This window comes from Accipiter gentilis, chromosome 26 (genome assembly GCF_929443795.1).
Source record: "Accipiter gentilis chromosome 26, bAccGen1.1, whole genome shotgun sequence".
In the NCBI taxonomy this organism is placed as follows: Eukaryota; Metazoa; Chordata; class Aves; order Accipitriformes; family Accipitridae; genus Astur; species Astur gentilis.
In genome coordinates this window covers 14,607,107-14,633,904 of record NC_064905.1, presented here as the reverse complement: position 1 = coordinate 14,633,904, position 26,798 = coordinate 14,607,107, and the positions used below count along the sequence as shown (strand labels likewise).

The window sequence follows — 26,798 nt, the reverse complement described above, 5'->3', positions numbered from 1 at the left end:
TGCTGGGGTGGTGCATGTGCGAGGCATATTGTGGCTTCTAGAGCTCCTCTGCATCCAAAGTTTGTAGCCAAGCCCCTTCTGAAGTCAATACATCTAAACCTAGGATCAGTCTTACTAAAAAAAAAAAAGTCATAAGGAACTAACATGGCTACAGCAGGAGCTTTTCCCTAATGTGAAATGGTACAAACCTGGCGAGCAAAAGGTGTGTGGCTAAGAAGAATACCAGTTGTGCAGCCACGTAGGCTAAAATCAGAAGGACTGAGAGGCAAAGTTAGTTACAGCTATAAAGGTTATGAAATGACTTACAAAAGCACTGGAAGTACAAGGAAGGCAAAAGTCCATCAGTAAGAAAGTGAAGCAAATAAATGGACCAGACAGAGAAGACAGAAATACCAAATGCCATTATTTTGCACTGCTCTTCACAGAAAGGTTAATAATTGTGTCAGATCTATAACCAGTGTTCCCTGTAACAAGGGGTTACGAGCAAAGGCAAGAACAAGATAAGGAGTATTTAGATAAGTGTGATATATTTGGGTCAGCATGGCCTTCTGAAATGTACCCACTGAATTATTTACGACTCTCAGAAGCTCATGGAGAATAGGGCAATTGTCAGAAGTCCGGAGGAAGGCAAACATAGTACCTGTCATCACAGAGGACAGTACAACGGAAAAAGCGGCTTGTAAATACCCCCAAAGATACAGAGCAAATTATTGAACTTGCACACACCTGTGAGCAGCAAATAGTATCTAACATGCTTTATTAAGCCCAAACTAATCTAATTTCCTTCTCTGCTTGGGTGACTAATCCAAAAGAGAGGAAAGCAGAAGCACTTTGTCTTTAGCCATGAATCCGATACTCACTTAAGCACCATGCTCTCATCTCTGAGGGAAAGCTGAGCTCAAACCTGTAGCTTTCAAACTTTTTGATTAGTGGATTGTTAGAAACTTTTAGCAGAGGTGCACATTCCCAGGTAGCAAGGAAATCACTGGCCAATAACTACTAATGGCTACGCACCTGACTTCAACAAAATCTTAAGAGCCGTTTATTAATATTTAACTCAAATGTCATTGGACGTTTTGGCCATGGAGTGTGAGAAGGCTCTGCCTTAATAATTTTCATTAGTTGCTTGGATGACGGCCCAGAAAGTACATTTCCCAAGTGTGGATGAGCCCCAATCTTTAAAAAGAAAAAACAATTGCACACAGGCAAAATAAGAAATTGCTGTCTAGGGACCACTGCTTCAGGAGAGCTCAGGGGATGTCACTGTGGGCCCCCAAACCGATAGGCAGCCAACAGAAGCTGCTGTGATATGGTGATCACAAAGGATGTAGGCAACCCTAGAGGGAAGCAACAAACCCAACACTATCATTACTAGTAGCATTAGTTTGTGGACTGCTATACTCAGAAAATGCTGCAACTTTACTGAAGAAGGGAGGTCACCTGGGGAAGTTGAAGAGAACAGTACTGGCACATTCGGGACTATTTCAAGTCAGCTGCTTAAAACAGAGTTATGGCCTCTCGTTACCAGACTCAAAGGTGTGCAAACAGGTAGAGAGTTGCCTTGATAACAGAACCAAAATTTCAAAATATGTATGCACGAATGCATGACATGGAGGGATTTATGCGCTCGTAAATCCAGTTACGGTCCTGATTTAGGAAAACAGTGAAGCATCTGCTTAACTTTTTCTCTGACAGGTTTTAAGTGGGTGCTAAAAGCTCTATCCTGAATGAATTGCTTTTCTGATTCAAGACCCAATCAAACATATGCTTGTGTTAGGAAAAAGATATATGCAGTAGCACAAATTCTCTGAAGGGGAGGGGAATATGCATTAAGATATTTTTAAATGTCTATCTTTATAAATGCTTTCTCTTAATGGAAATTGCTGTATACAGCAGTATACTCTACTTCTTTGCTCTCTCTCCACCATCCTTTTCCCCAGTGTATTTACTATGAAAGAGTTTTGCCTTGGGCAATAGCCTGTACTGCAGTGGAGTATCACATACAGAAAACTTACCTAACATCAGATGAAAATGTAATAGGTGGGCGGAGATTCGGAATCTAGAGGTAAGCCTTTAAAAAGTTGTCTTAAAGATAATTCTTTTTAAACATTCCTCAGGCTTTTGCATAAAGATTGCAGAGGAGGCATTCTAGCGTCTTATAGAAGCACTGGATTTATGCTCTGTAATAAATGTACCCATAGGGTGCTGTGTGGTTGTAATGATAGTGAATGATAGTAAAATTAGGAGAATTAATAATGACCCAGCTGGAATAATTTAGCCCTGTGATAACTAAACTCTAACCCAATACTCGGTGTACTCGCAGAAATATTTACAAAGCACATTGAATGCGAGAGTCTGAGGGGAATCTTCTATAGAAAACAAAGTGAAACCCTAGTTGTAAACAAATGCCGTAGCATGTCATTAAGAGGATTAAGTGGCTTGAAATTGATGTCTAAGGCATTTTGGTTGATTGTTGCTAAAAATACCACATGCTTGACAATTATCTTCTGTTTGCCATCCTCTCTTCTGCTAGTTGTCTGTCATGCAGTATTAGCCTTGTTTACCAGCACTGCCTTGTACCGGGTCTTTATCTGTGAGGTTTGCTGCTTCATGCCAGACCTGATCTGGATTTTGCAGTCTGATGTGTTGGCACCAGTCAGTGCCAAACCATTAATACCTTAATAATAGTGAGGGAGAGGCCAGGTTCAGCAAACACTGGGCTGAAACCAAAACGGAACAGCACAAGAGTTGTGGAGTTCGTTAAAATCAGTTTCTTCTATAGCTTTTTAAACGGAAGGCTTGGGTTTTAGTTTGAAATAATTTTTTTTCTAAGAAATGTATCTTACGTTAAAGTTTTTAAAAAAATTTGAAATTTCAGTGAGGCATTGCACAAATGAGTTTTGTGTGGAATTTAACTCATAATAGCTTTCTGAGTAATATTCCTGAGACTTTGACTTTTGGTCTAATTATATGTGTATATATATATTTATTTTTTTTTAAGTAACAAATTTTTAGAGGTAGAAAAATTTCCTCCTCTGTCCTTCTTAGTGATTCCTGCTATTAACTCATTGGGCTGTGCTTTGTTGGGAGGAAGAAGCTGCGGATGTAATTTAGATAAGTCAAACATTTCTGAGGCAAAGCTTTAGAAGTGGTGTCATTGTATCTCAGAGAATGTTGCCACATAGATCGATTTCCGATCTGTTCAGGCTATCAGTAAAAGCCCACGGAGAAGTGTGTTGCACCAAACTCCTAGATATATGATAACGCAAAGCAAGAGATATGGTTGCTTCCGTGACTAATGTGCATAAATTTGTTGTAGCCCTGAGTACAATAGGTAGGACAAACTCTGCAATTCTGATTTAAATCTGAAAATTAATGGGGAGCCTTGCAGTGATGACAGCAGCCTTTTGGTCAGGTCTTACTAGAAAGGATGCGAAGTATATGCTCTTGCAAGAGGATGAACAGACACTCTGTGCAAGTGGCCATGTGGAAACCTACCCATGGAGACTGAGGGTAAGACAGCCTTCACCTGCATCGCTTCTGGCTTGTAGGTGCGGGTCTGCCTGCAGCAACCTGCCACGCAACCCCACTGCTGGTTTGGATGTGTTTATGGAATAGCTCTAGTTTCAGCCTGGTTTAATGTACTCACCTGGAATATCACTCCTTGTCATTTTTGGGGGCATTGAATTGAATTATCAAAAAATGTGTGTCTTCAACATGACAGGTTGGATTTGGGTGTTAAATTCTTCTGGCTCTTGGCAGTTCTGTGCCTTGTACCCCTACAGTGCTGTGTTATACTGAGCTGTTTTGCTTTTGTATTTAGAGAAAATGGGCACTGAGAGATACTAGCAAGTCTGCTCTGTTGGCATAAGGATCAATGTCCTGTATAATTTTAGAAATGGCAGATGTTGGATGGACTTGTGGTCCTGGCTCAGGTCTGTTTTATTGTGCTGGGAGCTAACACATGGACAAAGAAACCCGAGATTTTCAATTAGAAGTTTTGGGTTTGGGTTGGTTTGTTTGGGTTTTTTTCCTGTATCAGTTTTATAATAAAAAAATGTATGTCCTGAATCCAGCCTCTTGGGCAGTGTGAAATACTGATAGTTGAAGCCAGATGATTTTTCCCCGAGACAGAGGTTCATATGTTCCACATTCTGGCTCCGCCACGGGGCTGCAGGCAGCAGCGGAGGAGTTGCAGGAAAAAATTAAGGGTAGCAAAGTTTTAAACTGTGATTCCATCCATTCCTTCTCACATAAGATGAGATGCCAAATCCACAGACCTACTGCCTCTCTTTCTAGGACACTTCTGTCCTTCCTTTGTGATACAATTATACCATGATTGCAAGTTTTGATTGTAATCTAGACCTAATCATCCTGTTTTGAGGACACCTGCATAAATAAATATTGAACGTTCTAGTTCCTGTTTCTGTGAGCGCTGTCTCAGAGTTGGCTCTCCTATTCAGTTTATCTTGTGCAATCTGCAGACCAATTATTAGTAGGCCTCAGTCAAAGAGGACTTTCACAGAAACGCAATAGCCGGCTGAACATGAGCCGGCAGCGTGCCCAGGTGGCCAAGAAGGCCAACGGCATTCTGGCCAGTATCAGAAATAGTGTGGCCAGCAGGAGCGGGGAGGGGATCGTCCCCTGTACTGGGCACTGGTGAGGCCGCCCCTCGAGTCCTGTGTTCAGTTTTGGGCCCCTCACTGCAGGAAAGACATGGAGGGGCTGGGGCGTGTCCAGAGAAGGGCAGCGAAGCTGGTCCAGGGTCTGGAGAACAAGTCTTACGGGGAGCGGCTGAAGGAACTGGGGCTGTTTAGTCTGGAGAAAAGGAGGCTGAGGGGAGACCTGATCACGCTCTACAACTACCTGAAAGGAGGGTCTGGTGAGGTGGGTGCTGGTCTCTTCTGTCAGGTAGCTGGTGATAGGATGAGAGGAAATGGCCTCAAGTTGTGGCAGGGGAGGTTTAGATTGGACATTAGGAAAAATTTCTTTACTGAAAGGGTTGTCAGGCATTGGAACAGGCTGCCCAGGGAAGTGGTTGAGTCACCATCCCTGGAGGTATCTAAAAGACGTGTAGATGTGGCGCTTAGGGACATGGTTTAGTGGTCGACTTGGCAGTGTTAGGTTAACGGTTGGACTTGATGATCTTAAAGGTCTTTTCCAACCTAAACGATTTTATGATTCTATATAAGGAGGAAGAGAAGGTATCTGCTTTGTGCCGGAGTTGAAAGACATTGCCAAATGGAATTAGAATTTCTGTCTCGACAGCAATCGAAATTAGCCTTTCATCATACATTAAGGTAACACTCAAATTGTTCTGTAAGCATCAGTAGCTTAATTGTATTATTTTGAGGATGCATGCATAAATAAATATTGAATATATTAGTTATCTTGCATATGGAAATGAAGCTAAAATATTAGCAAGGATGGAGACTCCTCACTACTGGTATTGTTTCTTAACAGCCCTGTTATTCTGGCTGTGAGCTGGATTATTTTGAGCTACTGTGTTTCCCTTTTTGGTTGATTTAACCCAAAGTAGTCCTGCATTCAGTGAGCATTTAAATGAGCAGGCGAGATGCAGTCTTCGTAAATTATTACAGACCAGTGCAAGTCCATCACATGGCATAACGGATTTTGGGTACAGAACAGTAAAGGACCTTGCTCTGAGTCACAACTGGCATCTGTATCAAGGAAAAAAAATAAAATCTTTTGAAAATACTGTATGTAACAGACTCTAACTATAAGAAATATACTTGTATATCAGAGCAATCCAATAAACACACACAACCTGCTGAGAGATACAGCAGTATCATTCCCGTATAAATCAGTTCATAAACTCATTTTTAATTTTTTGGCAGACTTATGAAGCCAATTAGCTTGGTAATAAATATTCAGCTTTAATGGGCAAGTAAATAATTAATGTTATTGCCTTTGTAAATTTAGCTTTTCAGTTATAAATTAACATAATTAAAAGAGTAATGTTTCAGTACGCATTTTACCAGCCAAATCTAAATCAAGCAATTAAACTGTAGGTTTTCCACATCAAATGAGTTGAGTTTATAATGATACAAACTGTAGGCATAAATTTGTTTTTCATGGTCAGATTCATTGCAAAAACATGAAGGAAAATATTCTGCAGTAGATGTAATCAAGTATATTATTTGAAGAACCATTAATATATACTTTAACTACTTTTTGTTGTCCTTTCACAGCAAAATAGAAAAGGGAAAGCATACTTCCCATCAATCTCTGGCACTGGGATAATTGCCTGCATGTAATTGTAATGGCCACTGTAAACTGGTTATCGCTGGATAGCGGTTGTCACATCTCTTTGTCGGATTGCTTGCAAAAACACAATGCACGGTATGGATCTGAAAAAGATAAAAATTGCTCTGTAGTCATTAACTTAAAAAACAGTAGGCTGACTTACACCAGCTGAGAATTTGATCGTACTTTTTTCCTCCCTCTGCTTATTGCTTCATATTTTCTGTGATGTGCATGTGCCATCTTCCTATGCCATTCTTCAAGCTTAGTGAGCTGAAATCAGACCAGTAATGCTTTTCTTGAGAAGAACGGATGAGTTAGTAAGAATATGTAACTATTTCTACTCTGAATGCAGGTCAGAGCTGGCAAAATTCAGCCCTTTCAGTAGCTGTTCCAGAAGAGCAGAGCATGTGGCTGTAACTTCAGGTTGGCTCAGGAATTCAGGAGATTGCATCAAGATTTCTGAAGTTGCTAGTGAGAGGCAGTAAAGGGGCATCTGAAACCACATGGCTTCTGAAGCTTCAGGGACATCAGACTGTATGAACTTAGGTCTTTCTGATTTTTTATTGGGAATTTAACCGGGCATTTCAATTTCTTTGAATGGTGTCAGTTTGTGACTCTTAAAATACTTTTCATTAGAAACAGAAAGAACCCAGAAGCAGTGACTCTAGCATGCACGTATAGACATGCACATGCTCACACACTCGTGAAAACTTGGAATTCTGCAAATTTGTCTTGAGTCAAAGAAGCGCCAAAAGCCCCCACTGAAAACCCAGAGCTATAGACGTTTCTAGACTTGCAGCCTTCACAGAGTATAATCTATCATAGGTTGAGCAGTCTATAGCTCTTCAAAATGTTTCAAAGAGCAGCTTTTTGCAAACTGCCAAAGGTTTGCAGATTTGTAATGAGAAGAGTTTCTTGATACACAGGCTTGCCCACGTCCAAACCTGTTCATTGACATTTCTACAAGCTGTGATTTCATAGTCATTTTGTGTCCCAGAACCCAGTGGGCAAATTTATCACTGGCAAAAGCCCACTGAAGTCAATGCAGTTACACCAGAGATAAATTCAGGTCAATGAACTTTATTTTAGTGGTGTTCAAAATGTTTGCAGTGCCATGCAGATAGATAGCTGTAGGCTTTTTTGCAGTATCCAATTGTTTAAGGGTGAGCACACTGAAAAAAATTTACCCTTGAGATAAATTTGTGCTAATTGACTTAAAATACATGCAGAACTGCAGTATAGTTTTGACAATATTATTATTTGGGGTTTTAGAAGGACTTTAGGAGGCAGAGCACACTAAACTCTCATGCATGATTTCTGTGGGATCATATTTCCAAAGAGATTTTAATTGAACACAATTACTTGCTGGCATGATGAACTATGGGTGGAAGAGAGTTTGGGGATCCAACCACCTGATGGCACAGCCAGTTATCTTGTAAGCACTGTTAATTCAGTATGTAAATGTTCATCTGTAGAAGTAAAAAAATTTTATCAGTGACAAGGCCAATTTCTGTCTCAAGTGCTCCCTTATATGAATAGTTTTCATCTGTATTTCATTATTATACTTTGGTCATGTCTAGATTTAGATGAGGTTCAGGTGCATTGTATGATTTCTTTGCAGACGGTGGCTAAATGAGTCTCTTCATCTCATGCCAACCTCTACCTGGACTTAGTGATGTATTTGTGGCTGGGGTCTACTAATCATGGACCTCAAGTGGAGTCAGCAGTCTTGAGCTGTGTCTGAAGAGAATTCAGCCTATTTCATAACAAAGTTATTCTAAATTCCCTTACATTTGATAGTCTACTTTTAGCTGCTTTGGTTTTCAGCACAATCGAAAGATTGCTCTGAGACTACTGAGCACCTAATGAGATTGAAGGCAGTTCAGATACTTGCTGTTCAGGCTGGCTCTGCCGTGCAGCCTGCCGAGTGCTATATTTCTGCTCCATTCGTTAGGATTTACGGTGCGCCGAGGAAGCCAGCCTTCACCGACTGAAACACTGACACTGCCTTATTTTATGGGTGAACGAGAGTATTTCAGATAGTTTTGTGACTTGTTAGAAAAGTCCATCTAACCTTCTCTCTCTGAGAGCAGGCAGCAGCAGGTGTTTACATGGGCGAACTCAAGATTGTTCTCACGTGGAGTCTGAGGCACGGATGCCTTGTGCGTCCATGTTGGATTGCTCATTGCTTTGCACTCGTTATTGAAGGTTTTCTGTAGTTCAGTGTGTAAGACTAGATGGCCCGGTCCAGAAAGCGTAGACTGGAGCAGTACACGTGCTTGGAAAGGGGAGAAGACATTAAGGGATTCTTGATTTGCAATTGCAAATGTGTTGGTGGCTGTATACCAAAAGGCCGACTTCTGGGGCTTTCATGGGCTCCTGTTTCTTTATGGTCCTCTTTAACTTGCATGAACTCTCTCCAAACTCCTGACACTTCTCCTGGAAAGCTCCGACATCCTTCTGCAACCCCAGGTCTGCTCTGGCCTCTTCTTGGCTCTCCAGTGCACTCGCCCAGCCCTTCCAGTCCTCATACGCTGCTGCAGGCGTCCGTTCGCCCTCGCCTCCTCCCCGATGCTCTGCCAGCCCTCTGCGTGCCCTCTTCTGTATCCTCCCGGCTCTGTCCTTTTTGTACCAGTGGCTGAAATTAAACCACTTAAAAGCCTGGTAAATCTCTAGAGCCTTTATGCTGGTTTCCAGCTCAAGTTGAATTTATTTTTCTTCAAATATACGATCCACATAGGAAAAGCTACATTTCAGAAGTTAGGTTGGTGTTTTTCAAGTGTCAGTGAATTTGATGTACTTTTCGGTCTAATGTATCAGATCTGTGCACTGAGTGAGGCTGCCTTTGTGTATCATTTATGGACTTGGTTGACCCTTACCTTTCCCCTGGCTTGTAACAGGATAAAACTACAGCAACAGGTGGGAATTCCAGAGTGACAGCACATTGTATACAACTAATTTATATGACAAAACTTTTTCAAAGTTTGAAAAGTGACTAAACCCAATTGTTTTTCCTAATATAACTAAATTTGGCTTAAATCATCAAAGGAGAATCGCATTTTAGACTCTCAGGAAATGCATCAGAGTTTGATGCTATGTGTGGCTTTTAAAATCAAAACATTGAGAATAATAATCTGAATTTATAATGAAAAAACCCTGCTCGGATTCTGGCTTGACAACTGACTGACAGCAGTGTGTCCTCCAGGTGCCACAGAATCCAATATATTTGTATTTTCTCTAACATTTGGTATACCAGCTTATCCCAATATGTTCCACAGAGATAAACAATAAAGTAACAGAGTTAAATAAAAAACTTTAGAGATAAGCAACTTCAGCAAAGGACGAAAGGTTTGCTTAGCAATGACATTTAACAGTAGATGGAGATATGCATTTGCTTATTCATTTTCTAACAGAAAACGGGTTAGAAATGGCAGTAACACAAAGCAGAGTATCTCTGAAGAGTGACAGATTAGGGCAGCAAAAATAATTGTTTCTTATGACCAGTCTTAATGCAGGCCAGTAATGAATCTCGCCAATTCCAGTGAGAGCAGAGTGAGGCCAGTGCCAGAACTGTTGGGAAATTTCATCTGAAGTATTAAAAAGAGAGAGTCCCTGAACAAAAATAAAATAAATAAATTAAAAGGGGGAGGGCAAAAGGAAGGTGAAAACGTGTCTGAAGGAGATACAGAGAAGTCAGTTTTGGATGGCAAAATACAAATGCACTGAGTTCAAATGAGATTAAAGTTAATAGTGGTCAAGATAATACCTTTGATACAGAGAAAGAGAAGTACAGTATGTTTATAAAAAGCTTATGCTTTCATGTCCTGATCCTGTAATATGATCCACTTATGTGCTCTCAGCTGTGGTAAAGACATCCAAATATATTTGAACCTTCTAGTAATAAACAGCATTCTTCATCCTGGAATGTACCTGAATTACAGAATACAGAAAATATATCCCAGAAGACTCTCAGTGCACTAAATTTGGGCACATAGAAGTTTATCTTGGAATGGATCCAAAAATAATGTTTTTCCACGGTTAACATAATTTATTCTACATTGTTGCATGTATTGACGAATTTTGTTTCCCTTGAGTCAGTTGGGCTTTTCGCAGCACATCCCACCTCGGTGATGCTGTGGCTGTAGAGTGGAGCCCTCAGCCTTGTAACACCCTGGCAGAGGTGTGTGGTTGTGTGAGCCACAGGAGGAGAGGGGCGGCTGGAAAGGAGATAATCTGTCCCAATTTTTGCAAAAAGTCTGTCCCTGGATCAGTGAAAAAGGGGATAAAGAAAGAGGATAAGGGATAAGAAAGATGCTGACTTTGCCTTACGAATGAATTAAGGACTCTGCCATCCTAAATTTGGAAATGAAGCCTTTTAGCAAGCTGGGAAACAAGTTAATGCTGGTACAATGCACTTTGGGCTGGAGAAACATGCTTCAAATTTGCTATGAATAGTCCTGATGGAGCCAGTTACAGCACACTCAACATGGAAGTAAGGCTTGCAGTTTAACTGTGATACTAAGATGAGTGACATGATTGTTCTCTAGTTAAATTCCCGTTTTAAGTTAGAGTAAGAGGAAATCCAGTTAGATACTGTCATATCAGCACAGGTTGTGTCACACAGCTGCCTCTGATATAAACCTGTCAGCTCTTGTTTAGAAGAAGAACTGGGGTTATTTCATTACTCAATTATTTTGAAGATCTCACCAGTTAAGTGCAAGCTGTTTGATACCCATTCTCTCCTAAATCCAGAAAGTCAGTTAAGCATTGTTTTTTTCCCCACAAATGTGCCTCCAACCCTTTGAAAGCATTATTTGACAAGGACATATGCATTGCTATAACTTTATCATTGCTTTCAATTGAACTGACAGAAGAAACAATAATCTCATGAAAGAGCTTCAGCACAAGGGCAGATGTAAACGTCTGAATCTAAGGAGCCCAAGAGATCTTATTTTATAGTGTAACCAGACTGGAGGAGGAGGAGAAGTAATAATAATAAAAAAACTTAATAGTATAATGCAGTGTTATCAGCTTGACAGTTAAGACAGTAGCCTGCAACTTAATGCTTTTGAACTTAAGAAGCAGCCTTCATTAATGTAAGCTCCTTTTTTCAGCAGGCATGTTTTATTTCAAATTGGAAGTATTTCCACTGCATTTCTTGGATTTCATTTTCAGAAATTATTTACTCATATGCAACAGCAGCAAGACTTGTGCAGTGTCTTAGCATCTTCTAACCCAGCAAGATATTAATCATGTAACATTAATACTATTATGATGGGAGTAGTTCATACAACAAGCATGGTTAACCACTGCTCTTATTTCCTTTTTCCTGGGTACCCTTAGTTTGCACTTGCATGATAAAAACCAGTGCTTATCTGCAACAACATCGTGGTATTCCATTATATTCACCTTAGTCGATGTATTCTTCATTTTATTATTGCCTGCATTCTTTAATTGAGTTAATTTCCCGAGGAACTCCATCACACCACTAACCTCCACCAAATTTCCTAATCATGGATGTTACCACTTGAATTGCAGTTCTGCTATTTTACTATTTGTTTTGTTGGCAGGGAAGGGAAAAAAAGCCTCAAAACATCTGAGTGCCGGTAGTGCTGGCGACTTCTGTTTTATTTATGTTTTGTACTGAGACATTGTGAATGATAAAGTATGTCTGGGACACGGCTGTGGGCAATGCTCTAAGTGTTATAGTTGGAAAGGTGCCAAAGTTGCATTGCTACCAATTTTTTACCATTAGCTTTCTGGAAGGAGGGATTCAAAGCCTCATTTTATTCCCTTCTTCACCAGTGTCACCTTTACACTAAATTAATGTGAGATCTTTACCAGAGATGGAGCTGACAGGATGAGCTGTTGATCCTACAGCTTCCTTGACGCGGCAGGAGCAGAGGGACAAATCCTATAAAATGTAGAAGACGGCTTCTCTTGGGACTTGAGCTGTGAGGAGTCAGGAGCATCCTTTGAGATAACTGAATACCCTTGCTTTCGGCCGAAGCTAGCGAGGTGGGATTGCATTAAGCCAAGCTGTCCTGAAGCTCAGTAGAAAACAGTGAGCTCGATCCTGAGGATATGGCAAAATGCAGCAGTTGTTGCCTGCTCAGCTGTATGGGGACTAATGTCCAAGGCTGTAATTAGAAGTTATACCTGCTAATGAATTGGTATAATCCCCTGCTGTGTTCAGAGTCTGCTGTGGGATCTTTTTCCCTGCGCTTACAGAGGAGGTTGACCTTGTTAAATACTTAGTAATAAAAATATGTTTTCCCTTGCCTGTTTCACAGCCTTTCTTCTGGCTCTACCAGTAGAGCTCCTCTGTATTAGTCAACCTTGTTTACCCAAGTTTAGTTATAGAGAATGAGGGAAGTTACAAGACTATATATAAACATGTTACATATACCTGAGTGTGTTGCAGATGTCTGCATGGATGCACGCAGATACGGAGTTTTGATTTCTTAATGGTGATGCTAGCAGTAAAAAAAAAAAAAGAAATTTAATATTTAAGCAACGAGATATGGTTTCAATTATTTTTAAGTCACCAGAATCTTTAAATATATAATCTGTTCTATGCCCAACTAATTTCTTCAATTGCAGTTAGGTAGATTGTAACTAAGTTTTTGATGAGACAAACTAATAACTAATTTGAGTATCTACTGTACTGTAGTATTTGCTTTCAAGTATATCATTCAGCTTCTAGATACCTCTTTTTGCCCTATCCAAAGTTGCAAATGCTCACCAGTATTGTCATATCTAGCCACAAGGCCCAAGCTGCACCTTAAGCTATATGACACCCAAATATAAGGATGACCATGCTGGGTCAGATAAGGGTCCAGCCGGCTCCTGTCCTCACCCTGACAGTGATCAATAGCTGATGCCTAAAGAAGAGTATGAGAACAGGGCAAAGGGATAGCAAGGCTTCCTGTGAGTCTCCTAGCCTTCATTGATTTGTGGTCTGGGAACATCTCAAGATAGAAGTGGTGTCTTCAAATTTGATATTTGATCTGATTTGTTGTGTCTAATGTGTATAGTTATTTTGTATAATTAATGCTTTCTGTCCGTAAAGGACTGAGACTCCTCCAAGGGAAATACTCTCTTTTTACTGGAAAAATGTCTTGTCTGCCTTTTCTGATTAATGAGCACATCTATATGCCTGCTTTGTGACTTGAAGACTGATCTGATACCACTTAATTAGGTTAACTTAGGAATGCACCTGAACATTCAGTCCAGAGCTCCAGAAACTGAACGTGAAAATCTGAAGTTGTGGGACAGTGAAAGTAGTTTGTAGTTTGTTGGCAGTTACCTCCACCCTTCTGATCAAAGAAGAATGGGGAGAGCACAAAATTTTAGAACCAAAACTAACTGAAATTGTGGGATTTCTAGTACATGGGGCATTTCTGTAAGTTCAGACTTGGTTTTGTTTCGGATAGTAGCAGTGCCAGTTCCTACAGCAGCTGCAGACTGAAATTAATGTGTGTTTTTTTTATTAGGGATGCTGGTGTCTATCTCACTCTGCAGCTGTGGAATGGTCCTGGGGCTCTGGCCTTGGGCAGTGGCTCCGGCAGACCACCATCAGCCCGGGCTTTTCCAGCCCTCAAGGCAGCTGCTCACTAGAGCTGCCCAAAGTCAAGGAGGTCCGAGGAGCATCTCAGGAGCTGTGTGATGGGGTCTCCAGGTTCCTTTACTCCGAGAGGGAAACCAGTTACCTGCTAGGACACTGACCGCTAAGTCAGTAGTGGCTTACTGAATGGGAAGGCATTTTTCTGCAAAATCATGCAGGTTTGGGAAACAGGACTGGCATACGTTCTTTGTTTTTGTTTTTTTTTTTCTTTTTTCCCCTGGAAGGTTCTGAGCCAGCACAAATTATATCTCACGTTTCCTTGCATTATTTTTTAGTAGCCTTTTACCTTACTATATAGCTGACTAGGAATGGTTCCCGGCCTGCCTCCCTCACTCTGTATTGGTGTGATGCATGTCATCAGTGTGGAGGAAGCATGTTGCATTCAAGCTGGAACATCTGCACCTTGCTGCTTGTGGGGATCCTGGCCACAGGTTTCATTTTGTTATGTGGCACTCTCGTGTATCAGAGAGGTGGGAATGGTGCACAGTCATTGCAGATGACACCAAGCTGAGCGGTGCGGTTGACATGCCTGAGGGATGGGATGCCATCCAGAGGGATGTGAACAAGCTCGAGAAGTGGGCCCGTGAGAACCTCATGAGGTTCAACAAGGCCAGGTGCAAGGTCCAGCACATGGGTCGAGGCAACCCCCAGTATCAATACAGGATGAAGGGATTGAGAGCAGCCCTGCAGAGAAGGACTTAGGGGTACTGGTGGATGAAAAGCTGGACATGAGCTGGCTATGTGCGCTCGCAGCCCAGAAAGTCAACTGTATCCTGGGCTGAATCAAGAGAAGCACGGCCAGCAGGGCGAGGGAGGTGATTCTGCCCCTCTCCTCCGCTCTTGTGAGACCCCACCTGCAGTTCTGGGGTCCTCAGCACAGGACAGACACGGACCTGTTGGAGCGAGTCCAGAGGAGGGCCACAAAAATGATCAGAGGGCTGGAACACCTCTCCTGTGAAGAAAGGCTGGGAGAGTTGGGGTTCTTCAGCCTGGAGAAGACAAGGCTCTGGGGAGACCTTATTGCAGCCTTTCAGTACTTAAAGGGGACCTATAAGAAAGATGGGGACAAACTTTTTAGCAGGGCCTGTAGCGACAGCACAAGGGGTAATGGTTTTGAATTAAAAGAGGGTAGATTTAGACTAACTATAAGGAAAAGTTTTTCATGATGAGGGTGGTGAAACACTGGCACAGGTTGCCCAGACAGATGGTAGATACCCCATCCTTGGAAACATTCAAGGCCGGGTTGGATGGGGCACTAAGCAACCTGATCTAGTTGAAGATGTCCCTGCTCATTGCAGGGGGGTTGGACTAGATGACCTTTAAAGGTCCTTTCCAGCCCAAACTATCCTGTGATTCCATGATTCCATTTTGTCATGACCAAAGTTGTTTTCCCCTCTATGTCCACACCTCCTGTTACTTCCCATCCTCCCACATTACTGCATGTTTGCAGTACTCTGCCTTTTCAGTCTGCATCAGGCAACTGCTTGGCAGCAACATTTTCCAGCTCACTTCTGCTGTGCTCTCATTACGGTAATGGTAGTACTTGCGTGTGAGGGAAGCTTTTTTTTTTTGCCTTTTTTTTTTCTCTGTCTTTGACAAGAGCTAGAAGTGCATGCTTCTGCCTGTACTGTAATTTATGATCCACCCAGCAGTGCAGGAATTCAGATGGGACAGAAACTCTATGCGCATGCATAGCAGCATATTAAGGCAACATGCCAACTTCTTACCAAAGAGATTTGCTTCCGATGAGCATTGGCAGGCTGTACTAAATAGAGCTTTCAAAACCACATCTTTTCCAACCTGAGACCAGGCTCCTGCACTTAGCTTGCAGTGATGATCTAGTCCTATTATGGTTAATTCTACTTCTCAACTCAGCTGATGCTATAGTTAATGCACAAAAATGTAGCACTGATTTTCTTTGTGACAATTTTGCGTACAATTTACAATCAAAAATTAAAAAGTACTTGTAACTCTGCTCTCCAGAGATAGAAATCCCTTAAAGCAGTAGAATTAGGTCTTGCTGCTACCTGCAGATCAAACTACTGCAACATCATCCATTTCTATACCCATAAGTCATTCAGCAGCCATTTCGGTTGGCAGTCTGATTTTTTTGTGGTTAGCCTGGAAGAGGACAGGAACTGTGAAGGTCCACTTTTGTCCTGCGTGTCTGAATTCAAGAGGCAGAAGGTCTGAAAATGTGTACCAAGAAATGCAGGGCTGGGCTCTGGCACCCTGACTGCTGTTGTGGGTATCTCACAAGATTGTCTGCTTGTAGAGCCTTTAGGTGTGGTATGTAAGATAAACCACATATACAAGGTCCAGTGAAGTAATTAGTGCTAAATGAAGTGAATATATTTGATTGTTCTGATCTGTGTGACCATGCTTGCTATGTGGACTTTTGGTAAAAATAATATATATATATATTAAGGCAGTATGGTGCTAACTTTCAGTATGGACTTTTTTACATGCTGATTAGTGAAATCTTCTTTCTTGCAAGCCGGGAAGCTAATGGGTTTTCCAGATAGCTGTAACCTGTTCATGGGGTAATGATTTTTTGTGAAGATGTAATGGGATTTTGTAGTATTTCAAGCTGCCACAGGCTTTCTCCTGTGCAGGATACCTCTAAGGAATAAATATGTTTGTATATCTCTTTTATTTTATTTTTTTTTTCCCTCTTTTTGCATTTCTAGGCAAAGTTAGAGTATGTTCATGGCTGCTCTGTTGAGCTAATGTTACAAAAGTATCTCTGAGCCCAGTTTAAGGACACAAACCACCTGGCGTGTATGTAGCCGACCTAGGGAGTTTGGATCCTCCTCTTTGCTCAGTCCTCGCCTGCGGTGTGCTGCTCTGCCTGGTTTTGCTTTACCAGGCTGTGTTGTCTGGGTGGGGGAAGGATGGTCCTCTGAGTGTTTCCCCATATGCCAGGGATGAGGGATGATTAATGCAATGACAGTGATGAACATTTGAATTTCTCAGTCCTTCTTTAAGGTTTTTGGTTGCTGGCAGTGTTGCTGCCAGGCGGTCATCTCCATCGCTGTCTCCTTACCCGGGTGTCCGCAGCGAGGCCCCCATGTCCGTGTTCAGTGCCAGGGTCCAACCTCCTGGAAACACTGAGCACATCTAGTAGTGATAGCGAGGTAGAAAACATGGTGATGCTGAGCCCCTACCCTCCCAGAAAAGCTCAAGCCGTTTACCTGTCTGTGACAATTGCTTTGGAGGCTGAACTTTGGAAATCCGTATGCTGGACCTTGGGCTAAGAGTCGCTGCTTCCCATCAGCTGTGAGGTCCTAACGTGATTGCTTGTTTAGGAGCTTTGAATTCCTTGAGCAAGAGCCATTTTAACAGTGCAAAGTATTAAGACTGAGGTGATATCTCTGCTCTTAATATGAAAGTCCTGTTATTCTGCAGAAATGCCATAATGAATTAATGTATTCCCTATTGAGAAGTGTATTACTTATTTTCTTCTTATAATATCGGACTGGAATAAAAAGCAGCTGGACTGGCATTTGTTTCCTGGTGTAGGGACACTATTGAAGTACTGTAAAGCAAGAATAGCTTTGCACCGCAGTTCTTGAATTCAAAGATTGCCCTCCAAAGGTGCCACGCATGATGGATTGTCACAGACTCTTTGTCCTGCCTTGACATTTCATTCCTATCTGATGTTGTCTTATGTTCTGCTCTGAATCTGCCAAACAAGTGATCCTAGAATTTAATGCCCCACCTTCTTCTCTTTCCTTTTTCCGAACAGCATCTTTTGCAGCTGAGGCTCTGAAATACTGGAGGACACTGCATCTTCCTCAGGGACACGGACAAGGGAGAGCTGGAGCCTCTGGGGAGCTCAGAAAGGAATTGCAGTTGGTGGTCGCCTGAGGAGCTTACCTTCATACCAATGTTGCTCTGAAACGAGTTGTGTCCAACAGTCAGGTTTGGTAAGGTATGTTATTTTCCCTCTGCTCTTGTCTTTTTGCTCTTTTCTGAATATCTACATACGGGGGAAAATAGAAAATTAGCAACCTTTGTGTTTATTGCTCTATATGTGCCATGCTCATACTGCCTACATAAATAACCTTTGCTCTCCCTGAATTTGTAGAGCGTTCATCAAGAGTAAAGCATTTTTGAAGTCTTGGGCTTGAGGGGGTGCGTGTTTATGTCAAGTGCTTTATTGAACAAAATGCTTGCTGATGGTTGTGTCTTGCTGTTGGTGCTGTATACTTGGTGATAGGCGTCCACATTTTGAAATCCCACTTGTAGTGTTTCACTAATGTCTGCAGTTCAGAGGGTCAGAGATGAAAGCAAATAAATGATGCTGAAATAGCCCATTCATAATACAGCCCTGTACTTTCCTTTGTGCTTTGTATATTCTTGTTGTTTGCCAAGGACAGAATGATACCAATTTCTTGCATAATCATATGTGCCGCCTTTGTTGTGTAGCACTTAAAATTTTTGCATGTGTGGATGTTCTCATATACACGCAAATATTGCCTTGGTTATGCTGTAACTGTAGCAAGGCAATATGCAACTATCTTTTAATGAGGAATTGAGGGCCAGTACTTAAGGAATGTATTGTGGACAAAGCTTGTGCTATAGAAGCATTTAGAGTACTATAGCCTCTGATTCTACAGCTTCTTTTATCTAGGCCAAGTTATTTCTGTGAAGGCAAAGTTTGCTGATAAAAACCCCTCAAATTTAAAGTGTTGGTTCCCAGATCTCAGAATAGTATCGGATAATGCTACCGTTTTTTCATTTAACATGTGGGTATTTACTACTCTTATATGACTGAACCAGCAGTATAGTCTTGCTGAGAAAAGTACAGAAGCAATATAACACCTGCACTTGCTGTTAGGTGGGGGTGGAAATCAAGACTTTTAAGTCTCTAAGAAAACACGAGGCATACAGGTGAGTGTGCGTTCATTCTCCTGCTTTTGATCTGGTTGCACCAGTAATGCTACCTCTGGAAACTGTAGGCTCAAACTCTCATGCTTCAGCAGAGCTCTGTCTCCAGTGACTGCAGGAAAAAGTTGATGGGAATAGCTCAAATTAGGTACTTAACTTTTAAATGTTGAGGGTCGAGAAAGAGCTGTTCCAGCCACATCATATGCTATTAATTTGTACAGGTATTTCAAGAAAGCAACACTGTTATTGGGGAGGAGAGGTTCCCATCATTAAAACCACTGCACTGCTTGCTGTTTCTCTGTCTGCTCCGGTGGCATCTGGTTTCTAGAAGAGGAGGTTGTTAAACATTGCTCATGCTTTTGTTACCATCTTCACATTTGTTTATTTACAAGCTCCTGCTCTTGTGATTATAATACCTGAAGGGGAAGGCTGTAGGAGAGGTATTTCATAATCAAGAGGGCTTCTTGACTTTTGCAGAGAAATATTTTGTGCTACTATAATGTAGAAATCACAGCAATTTGTTTATTTCCCGTTTCTGTGTGAGATTTGTAGGTGAAAGCGTAAATCTTTTTTGCAATGAGCATGTGTGTTTTGCTGGGTGTGCAGGCTGCCCCTGGGCATGCAAGGATCTGCACTGGAGCAATCGGTTGCTGGTGTGACCGTGGTGCTGACCCTTGGGCAGGATGGTGGTGAGATGAGCTCCCCACATCCCTCCCACCTGAGTCGGTCCACCTCTCAGTCTAAAGTTCACATCTCAGACTGCGGCATGAGTAGTACTCCAATGCAGAGATTGTGCAGGACTTTGCAGAACCTCACAGTTTCAGAGGCCACAGAGCATTTACCATACAATTGATTTCTGCAAAGCTATTATTCAGGCATTAAACTCTAGGTTGGACTTTGGTCATATTTTTGCCTTTTACTTTGTGACCGTCTTATCTAAAATCTTGATTCTTATTTAAGGAAAGCTCACATTTATGGAAACTTGATCTTGAAGAAGAGTATTGCAGATTGAGAAGATTGTGCTCAAGTTTAAAGAGTTGGCAACACTGCTGTTGTTCATTCAAGTAGCTGAGACCCTTTTTAATCCTTTCTCTTCATCTTGGGGGCTCACGCGAACTTACCAGAATAATTGACTACCATCAACTTTATCTGTTCCTATGAGACCCTTGTAAGACAGAAATGCTACTTATCCCCATTTTACAGATGGTAAATAAGGAACAGTCACTTCTAGGTCACTGTTACGCGGTAAATATCTGTCCCTGATTTGCATGCAATCACAGGTGCAAAAGGTGCATCGAATAGAGCCTTGGTTGAGCAGCTGAGTCTATAGGGCAAAGCATGAGATTTGGATGTGGATCTGTTTGAGGTCACTGCTCTGATCTAAGCCAGTTTCTTCCATGTGTCCTGCCCTCACAAGTAGAGGAGTTTTTAATTAAGTGATTACAGTAGGACCAGATGACTTCAGGACCCACATTTGCTCCATATCTCTGCTGGAAATGGCAACATATGTCCAAATAATGCTAGCTGAACTCATTCATCTTTGCAGCAGAATGTTGCTTGTGAATGCAAGACAAGCAGATTCCCTTTTAGCAGCATTTATGCAATTGCGGTGATGGTAATCTTATTGTGTAAGGAATATTTTAAATGGATCTCTAGATAACATGCAGAGTAATATTTTTTTCTTAAATTGCTCATTTTTTAGATTAGTAGAATCCGGTTATTAAAATGTTCTGTTCTGCTGAAAAAGCAAATTTAATAAATATGTAAGAAAAATTTTAAGTAGCCATTAAACATAGTTAATAAATTTTATCTTGCAAGTAGAATTGGAAAATACCCTGTTCATTTAATGTGTTTTATGGGTCTCGTAGCAATTAATTGTCTTCATTACATGGATATAAATCCTCAATGTAATTCACCTTTTTCAGATGAATTGCTTTGGAAGTTTTCCCTTTGCTTTGTTTAGGCTGTAATATTATATCTCTTTTTTAAAAGTTGAATCTCAATATCACATTTTTTTACCATTCCCAAATGTTCTGTAAATCAGCTCAAGTTAACAAAATCTCTTTGTGTTACAGGACAGCACAGTAGTGTTGCAGCTGTGATGGTCTGATACAGGTGAAGCAGAGAGCTTGCATATTCAAGCTGTGCTTGACCTATAGCAGAGCAGTGGGCAGGTGTCCTTTTCTCACTCCCTGTATTATGTGGTCTGATAAAAAGTTATTATTTCTCTCTTCAAATCTGTCTTATTTCTTACGTGATTTCATTTACTAAATCAGAAACAAAAACTGATCTTATGTGCCTGTGGGTTTGGATGTCAAAGTAAGACCTTAATGCAACTTTCTTATGACTTGATGAGGGGTGCAGGTGTACTGGCTGTGACTGAAAATGTGTCAATAAAATCGTCCTCCTACATTACTGAAGGAAAAGTTCAGTTGGAGCATCACGGGATGTCTGCTTGAATTTCCAAAGTTAAATTCAAAGCTTTAATTTGAATAAAGTCTTTATTCTTCTTGACTGATTTTGCACACCAGATAGGTGAACAGGATGGCTTGCAGGATCACTTTTTATGTATGTTTTTTATCAGTGAGCACACTGAGTTTGTTTGTATAAGTAACACTTATGCAAATGTTTTGTAGTATTTCTCTGAACTGTTTTGCCAGGGTGAGGGAATAAAATGGCTATTATGTTTGCATGTTTTGTTGCAAGATCAGCAGACTGGCTGTTAACATATCAATTTCCTTGATGACACCACTTCTGCAACCCTATTCACTCAACTTCTCCTGACAGGGCTTTTATTGAATCCATCAACCTGACACATAACAAAGCACAGTTTCTGATAACAAATATCTTGGTGTAAAATGAATTAAAAAGCTGATATCAGCAACAGAACTGAGTTGAATTTCTGAAAGTAAGTACGAAACTCCAAAACTAACATGAGATTCTTAAGATATCAATCACAGAACAGTAATACAATAGTCCTTTACCTGTACTCTTGAAATACTGAGAATACAGTGGGTCTGCCCAAAGTCATACAAATGGGCTTGTTCCTGGGCTGTCAGCCTGTGTCTCTGCCTTCTGGACTCTGATGTTTGCAGTGTTGCTTCAGAGAGCATGGTGACGTCGTGGTTTGTTGTCTTCTGGAGACCTTTCTCCTGTGAGGACCAATGACCTCTTTATAAATACTTCGCACTCCGGTCTTTGAGAGATGTGGAGAGTGAGGAGTGAAAAATGCCAATTCTGAATGGAGTACACCTTCTTTTTCTTGGAAGATGAAGCAGTTTGGAGCCCCTTGTCCTCTGCAGAGCTGGTGCTTGGCAGCCCATGGGCCATGTCTTGGCCAGAGTGCAACTGGGGTGGAAAAGGGCGTGTGTTTCTTTGGGCTGCAGATGTTTTGAAATTACGTGACTCAAAACCTTCTTCTGAGACCACGTTTCCGTATCTGCTTGCAGCCTTCTCCTATCTGTCTCACTCTCCACATCCTGCTTTTCTGTCCCCTTCATTTTTGCATCTCAGATGATAAGCAGCTGCCTTTGCACCGGTACTGCTCTCACTGTGCCCAGGCTCACTTACCTCTTATTTTCGGCTGGCACACACTATAAAGTATTAGCTAATAATAATCATGCTTTTTGCTCTGTGGCATGTCTACTCTTTGGATGAGTATCCACTGGCAGTTTGCAGCCTAGCAAAGAGGAAGAGGAGGGCGGCCAACAGTTCATGTGGAAAATTAATTATGAACTACCATACTCCTGCCATGTAGTTAAGGCTGTTCTGCTTTCCAAGCTTTACATCCAGCCTCGCAGAAAAAAGGAGAATACTGCGTTTCCTTCCTCGAATAGTGGGAGCGTTGCCAGAACAAAGCTTGGTGGAGAATGTCACATGTGGGACTGATCACTCAGGATGCTCTAGAGCCTTTACTGCTCTGCCTGCAGCTGTGACACCACCCAGATAGTCATTTTTACCTTTCGTTAGACAAATGTTAGCTTAATTGTGCATCCTAGTTGATAAAGGCCTGTGTGTGTGATAGGGAAGTCACCCATGTCCCATATGCAGTCAGGGAGCAACATTTTGTGTTTCATTATAGCGGTGACTTGGTAATATTGAGGTTCACATGAGCCACAGCTTGTTATATTTTCATCCTTCAGGATGACATATTTATTTCATAATGATCCACAAAAACTGGCCTGTGATGTAGAGGGGGGAGAGTTTGCAGGCACTATGTAGCCCTGGGAGTATAATTACCTAAAGGAGCCGTTCTGTCCCTGAACAACCTCTGTCTTAAGGATCACAGAAATAATTGCTGGAAGCCCCAGCACCATGTGTACTTCAGGAGCTGTTCTGGTCTCATAATTGCATGCTGGGTCCTACTCGCTTGAGTTGAGCACAATTTAAATGCCAAAGATGCCCTTCCTTAGATAGCTCTGTAGGATGCATGGAAGTGCCTGAAAGAGTCAGGATTTTGGAAAGCCCTGACAACTTTTGTAAGTGACTCTTTGGGGCTGAGCTGAAGAAATGAGAATTTGGTGTAACTTCCCTCAATGAGCCTTTGCTTAGTCTAAAGGATATTGAACTGTGTGATGGAAATAGCCTTGCAAAGCCACAACAGTAACTGGTGTGAAGTGTTACGGAGATACTGTGCTCTATTAACAGTGTCTCTGTGGACCAGAAAAATCCTTTAGGCTGTTCAAGTTTTCAGTTAAGGTACCAGAAGTCTCAATTATGCACATTTTTATTATGAAATATATTGTCACGGTTGCTGACTAATTTGACAGTTAACTGAGGGGTGATGCTCTAAGAAATACCTAGGATTTTGTAAAGGGCCAAATTGCTGCCTGGTGGAAATCACTGACTCAAATCACGATTGTGTGGCATCTCATTTCCTCTTCCTGAGCTCTACGTCCTGATTGACGCAAACCTCTTTCTAGTGCTGTCATGCTGATTTTTTGCAGGCAGGAGACTGTATTTGGAAGCACAGACCTGTTGTACCAGTTCTTTAGATGTGCTGCAAATAATTATGAATATGTTTAATGAAGGGAGGCTGAAACATACTGAAAACATTTGGAAATAAGAGCGAATGTGTGCAGCCAAGCGTTAGCTGTGAATGGAGAGTTCTTGTTGGCATCGTTTAATGGGAGCTTTCCAGCTTGTAGATTCTGCTCTGAATATATAGAAAACAGCAAAAACTAGAAAGGCAGGCTAACTGGAGGTGAATGGGAGGAGAAACGGCTGCCTTTCATCTCTGGGAGAAAAGGGACAGTGAAGTGAGCAGCATTTCTGTTGATGGGCGAATGCCCCCATCAGTCTTTGCCTCCCAGTTACTGGGAAGGGGCCAGCAGAGACCCTGTTGGCACTGTCACGCTCTAAGCAAGGCAGCATCTTACTCCTTCACCACAGCAAATGCCGTCTGTTTTCTCCTGACTAGTCAGTTGATAACAGGGAGAATCTCTCTCCCCCCCCCGCCCTGCGCCTACTAGGTGGGGTAAGTAGCTTCATTTATATCTCACCAGACAAGCTTGGTGCCTTGTGACATTAGTGGCCATATGCCTTTTCCCCCACCTCAGGAACTGGCCTCTGATCTTTTTGGAGACTCCCCTCTTCCTTTCTTCCCAATGCTGTTGTGCTTTCCAGTCTTAATGTCACGTGAGAAGGAACTCTTTAGTTTTGCATCAGCTGTCATTTAAAGACTTGGGCTTGGGAGGACCAGCAAATTGCTGTGCACTCAAGCTGTGTTGTGATGGTGCCATAACCCATGCAGATGGAGAACCTGAGAACCAAAGCGTTCCAAGTAAAGACTGTAAAAGGCGACGTGAGGCTTAGGACCATGCCATTACCCAGACAGACCACCTGCCTCTGTCAGGTACTGGAGGCTCTGAGCTTCTCTCCTGCCCAGTGATACTCTGGAGGGTCTGCACCAGCATGCTAGGGTAGAGAAAATACAAATAAAGAGAATTCAGGAAGTTTTTGGCAGACCCCTTTGTGTTTTATTTACGAAATTGGGTGGGAGAAGCGGTGCTGACTGCCACTCCAGCTGAGGTGACCTTCCAAAGCGTTACTGAGTTTGTGACCGATTTAGGGAGATTATAAGTCCTCCTCTGCACTGCTGTGCTTCCCCAGGGGTGCCACCAAAACACGGAGGACCACCGTACTAGGCCTGTGCTCACATCCCAGTCTTTGCTGGCTTCTCTCCTGGGATTCGGACTGCCTTTTGGTCTCTGTACCAATGTGGCCCGCTGCCCTGTGACTGATGGCCACCACTGCAGAGGAAGCTCGCTGGGCTGCTCTCCAGTTCGACAAGTCCCAGTGGTCATGGTAGCACCTACCCTGAATTAACTGGTGGGTGCTCAGTTGCATAGTCCAGTGCTAGAAACTGGTGCCGCTGGTTGGGATGAGTCCATGTGAAAGATTGGCAGCAGGAGCAGGCTGGACGCACTGAGTAGCAGTCGCCACGTCTTGGGCGAGCACCACGCATCTGCTCTGTTGGAGAGCGTGTTGCACACTGGGCTGGCCTTTCTTGAGAAGAGGGACCAATTGCGTGGGTATTGCTGGGAATAAGGAAGCCCCTTAGCCTCCGCGTGGGGATTTGTGGTCGTGTGTGAGCCCACGTGGTCGTGCTGTACCACCGTCCCCTCTGTTAGGAAGGCTGTGTGCTTCTGTTGGCTGTGCTGGAGTTGTCTGGGGAGGGTGGCTGGGGGTGGTAGGAAGACATTTAGCTATACATGCAAGGCAGTTTGCTCAGGCTAATGTCTCGCTCCTCCTTTTAGGACCACAGCAAGTTTCTCCTGTGATGCTCTTAAAAGAAAAGGCGGTGAAACAACAAAACAAGTCTTTCTCATTAGGAAGGCTTGTAGGCACCTCTCCTTGGCTCGGGAGCAAGGGAAAGGGGGGCGGGCAGCCCTGCACTCTGCTCGCTTTCTGTCTGGGAGGAATTTCTAGTTGTTAATGATTAATTCAAACGTTTCTTGTCATGAGTACAGTGTGCACAGAGTGATAAATCTGTGGTGGGTTAGAGGTTGAGGTTGCTCAGTGCTGACAATTAGTTTGAGCCACAGGCTTTGCTTTCATTGGCATTTTCACAGCATTAACCCAGACCTTGTCAATTAAAATCCAGACACATTTTGATGAGGGACATCTTCTTCTAATGATAATTGTAATAATATCACTTTTATTCATTTAAAACCTGTCAGGCAGGCCATGTTTCCTGGAAAATAACTGCCAAAGTTTCACGTTGCCTAAATAACTAGGAAGTATCTTTCAGTTTTTTGAGCTGACATTTCATCAAAAATAACTAAAAGCAAACGAGGCCATAGCTGTTCATCTTTGAACACTTACCAACTTCAATCAAGGTAATTTGACTTTATCTGCTAAAATAAGCAGGTTTATTAGCCTTCACTTTGGAGTCTAATAAACATTTGATAATTGCCTAAAGTTGATGATGAGGATTTATGCTATTTATTATTGGCTTTTCTAACTATTTGACAGCGTAGCTCCAGAGCATGTCCTAGGCAGTGATCCATTTATGCCCCTCACCTGTTCATTAGATGGGGGAGGAAGCCTGCGTGTAAGGGTTGATTAAGGAACTTGTCTGAGTTGCACGAGAAGCCTGCAGTAGAATAAAAGCCAGAAATCCTGCGTCTGTTCTAGTACATTAACTGCAGTGGTTTTTTATGTGTTTATTTGTCTGTAAATATTATATTTAGAATCTCTGTCAGGCCATAAAAATGAGTATTTAATAGTTGGAATGGGAGTGATACATCAGATATCAATTGAAAATCCATTGTGGTTTTATTTTCGCATGGCATGAAAAATAACAAAGTGAAAATCATGTTTAGTTTTGCATGTTAAAATACTTTTCATTTTTTCTGAGAAGTGGTTCGTAAGTGAAATCTTTTATGAAAAGCTAGGGTAGGAAAGCAAAAAACTGTATCAGGTAAGACTGTATCTGGCTCTTGCAATGTGTTTGGTTTGTGCTTGTCCGTATGGGTGGAAAGTGCTGCACTTCATTTTATTTAGGTGT

General features: G+C 42.0%; 1 protein-coding gene across 1 annotated transcript in view; it reads left to right on the top strand.

Annotated features, from left to right (window-relative positions):
* SGCD (sarcoglycan delta) overlaps window positions 1–26,798 on the top strand; it is a 370,190-nt gene that overhangs the window by 111,704 nt on the left and 231,688 nt on the right. Inside the window, exon 2 of the mRNA XM_049829655.1 lies at window positions 17,643–17,828. The gene's annotated coding sequence lies outside the window, so the exon portion shown is untranslated. The remainder of the gene's footprint in view (window positions 1–17,642; window positions 17,829–26,798) is intronic.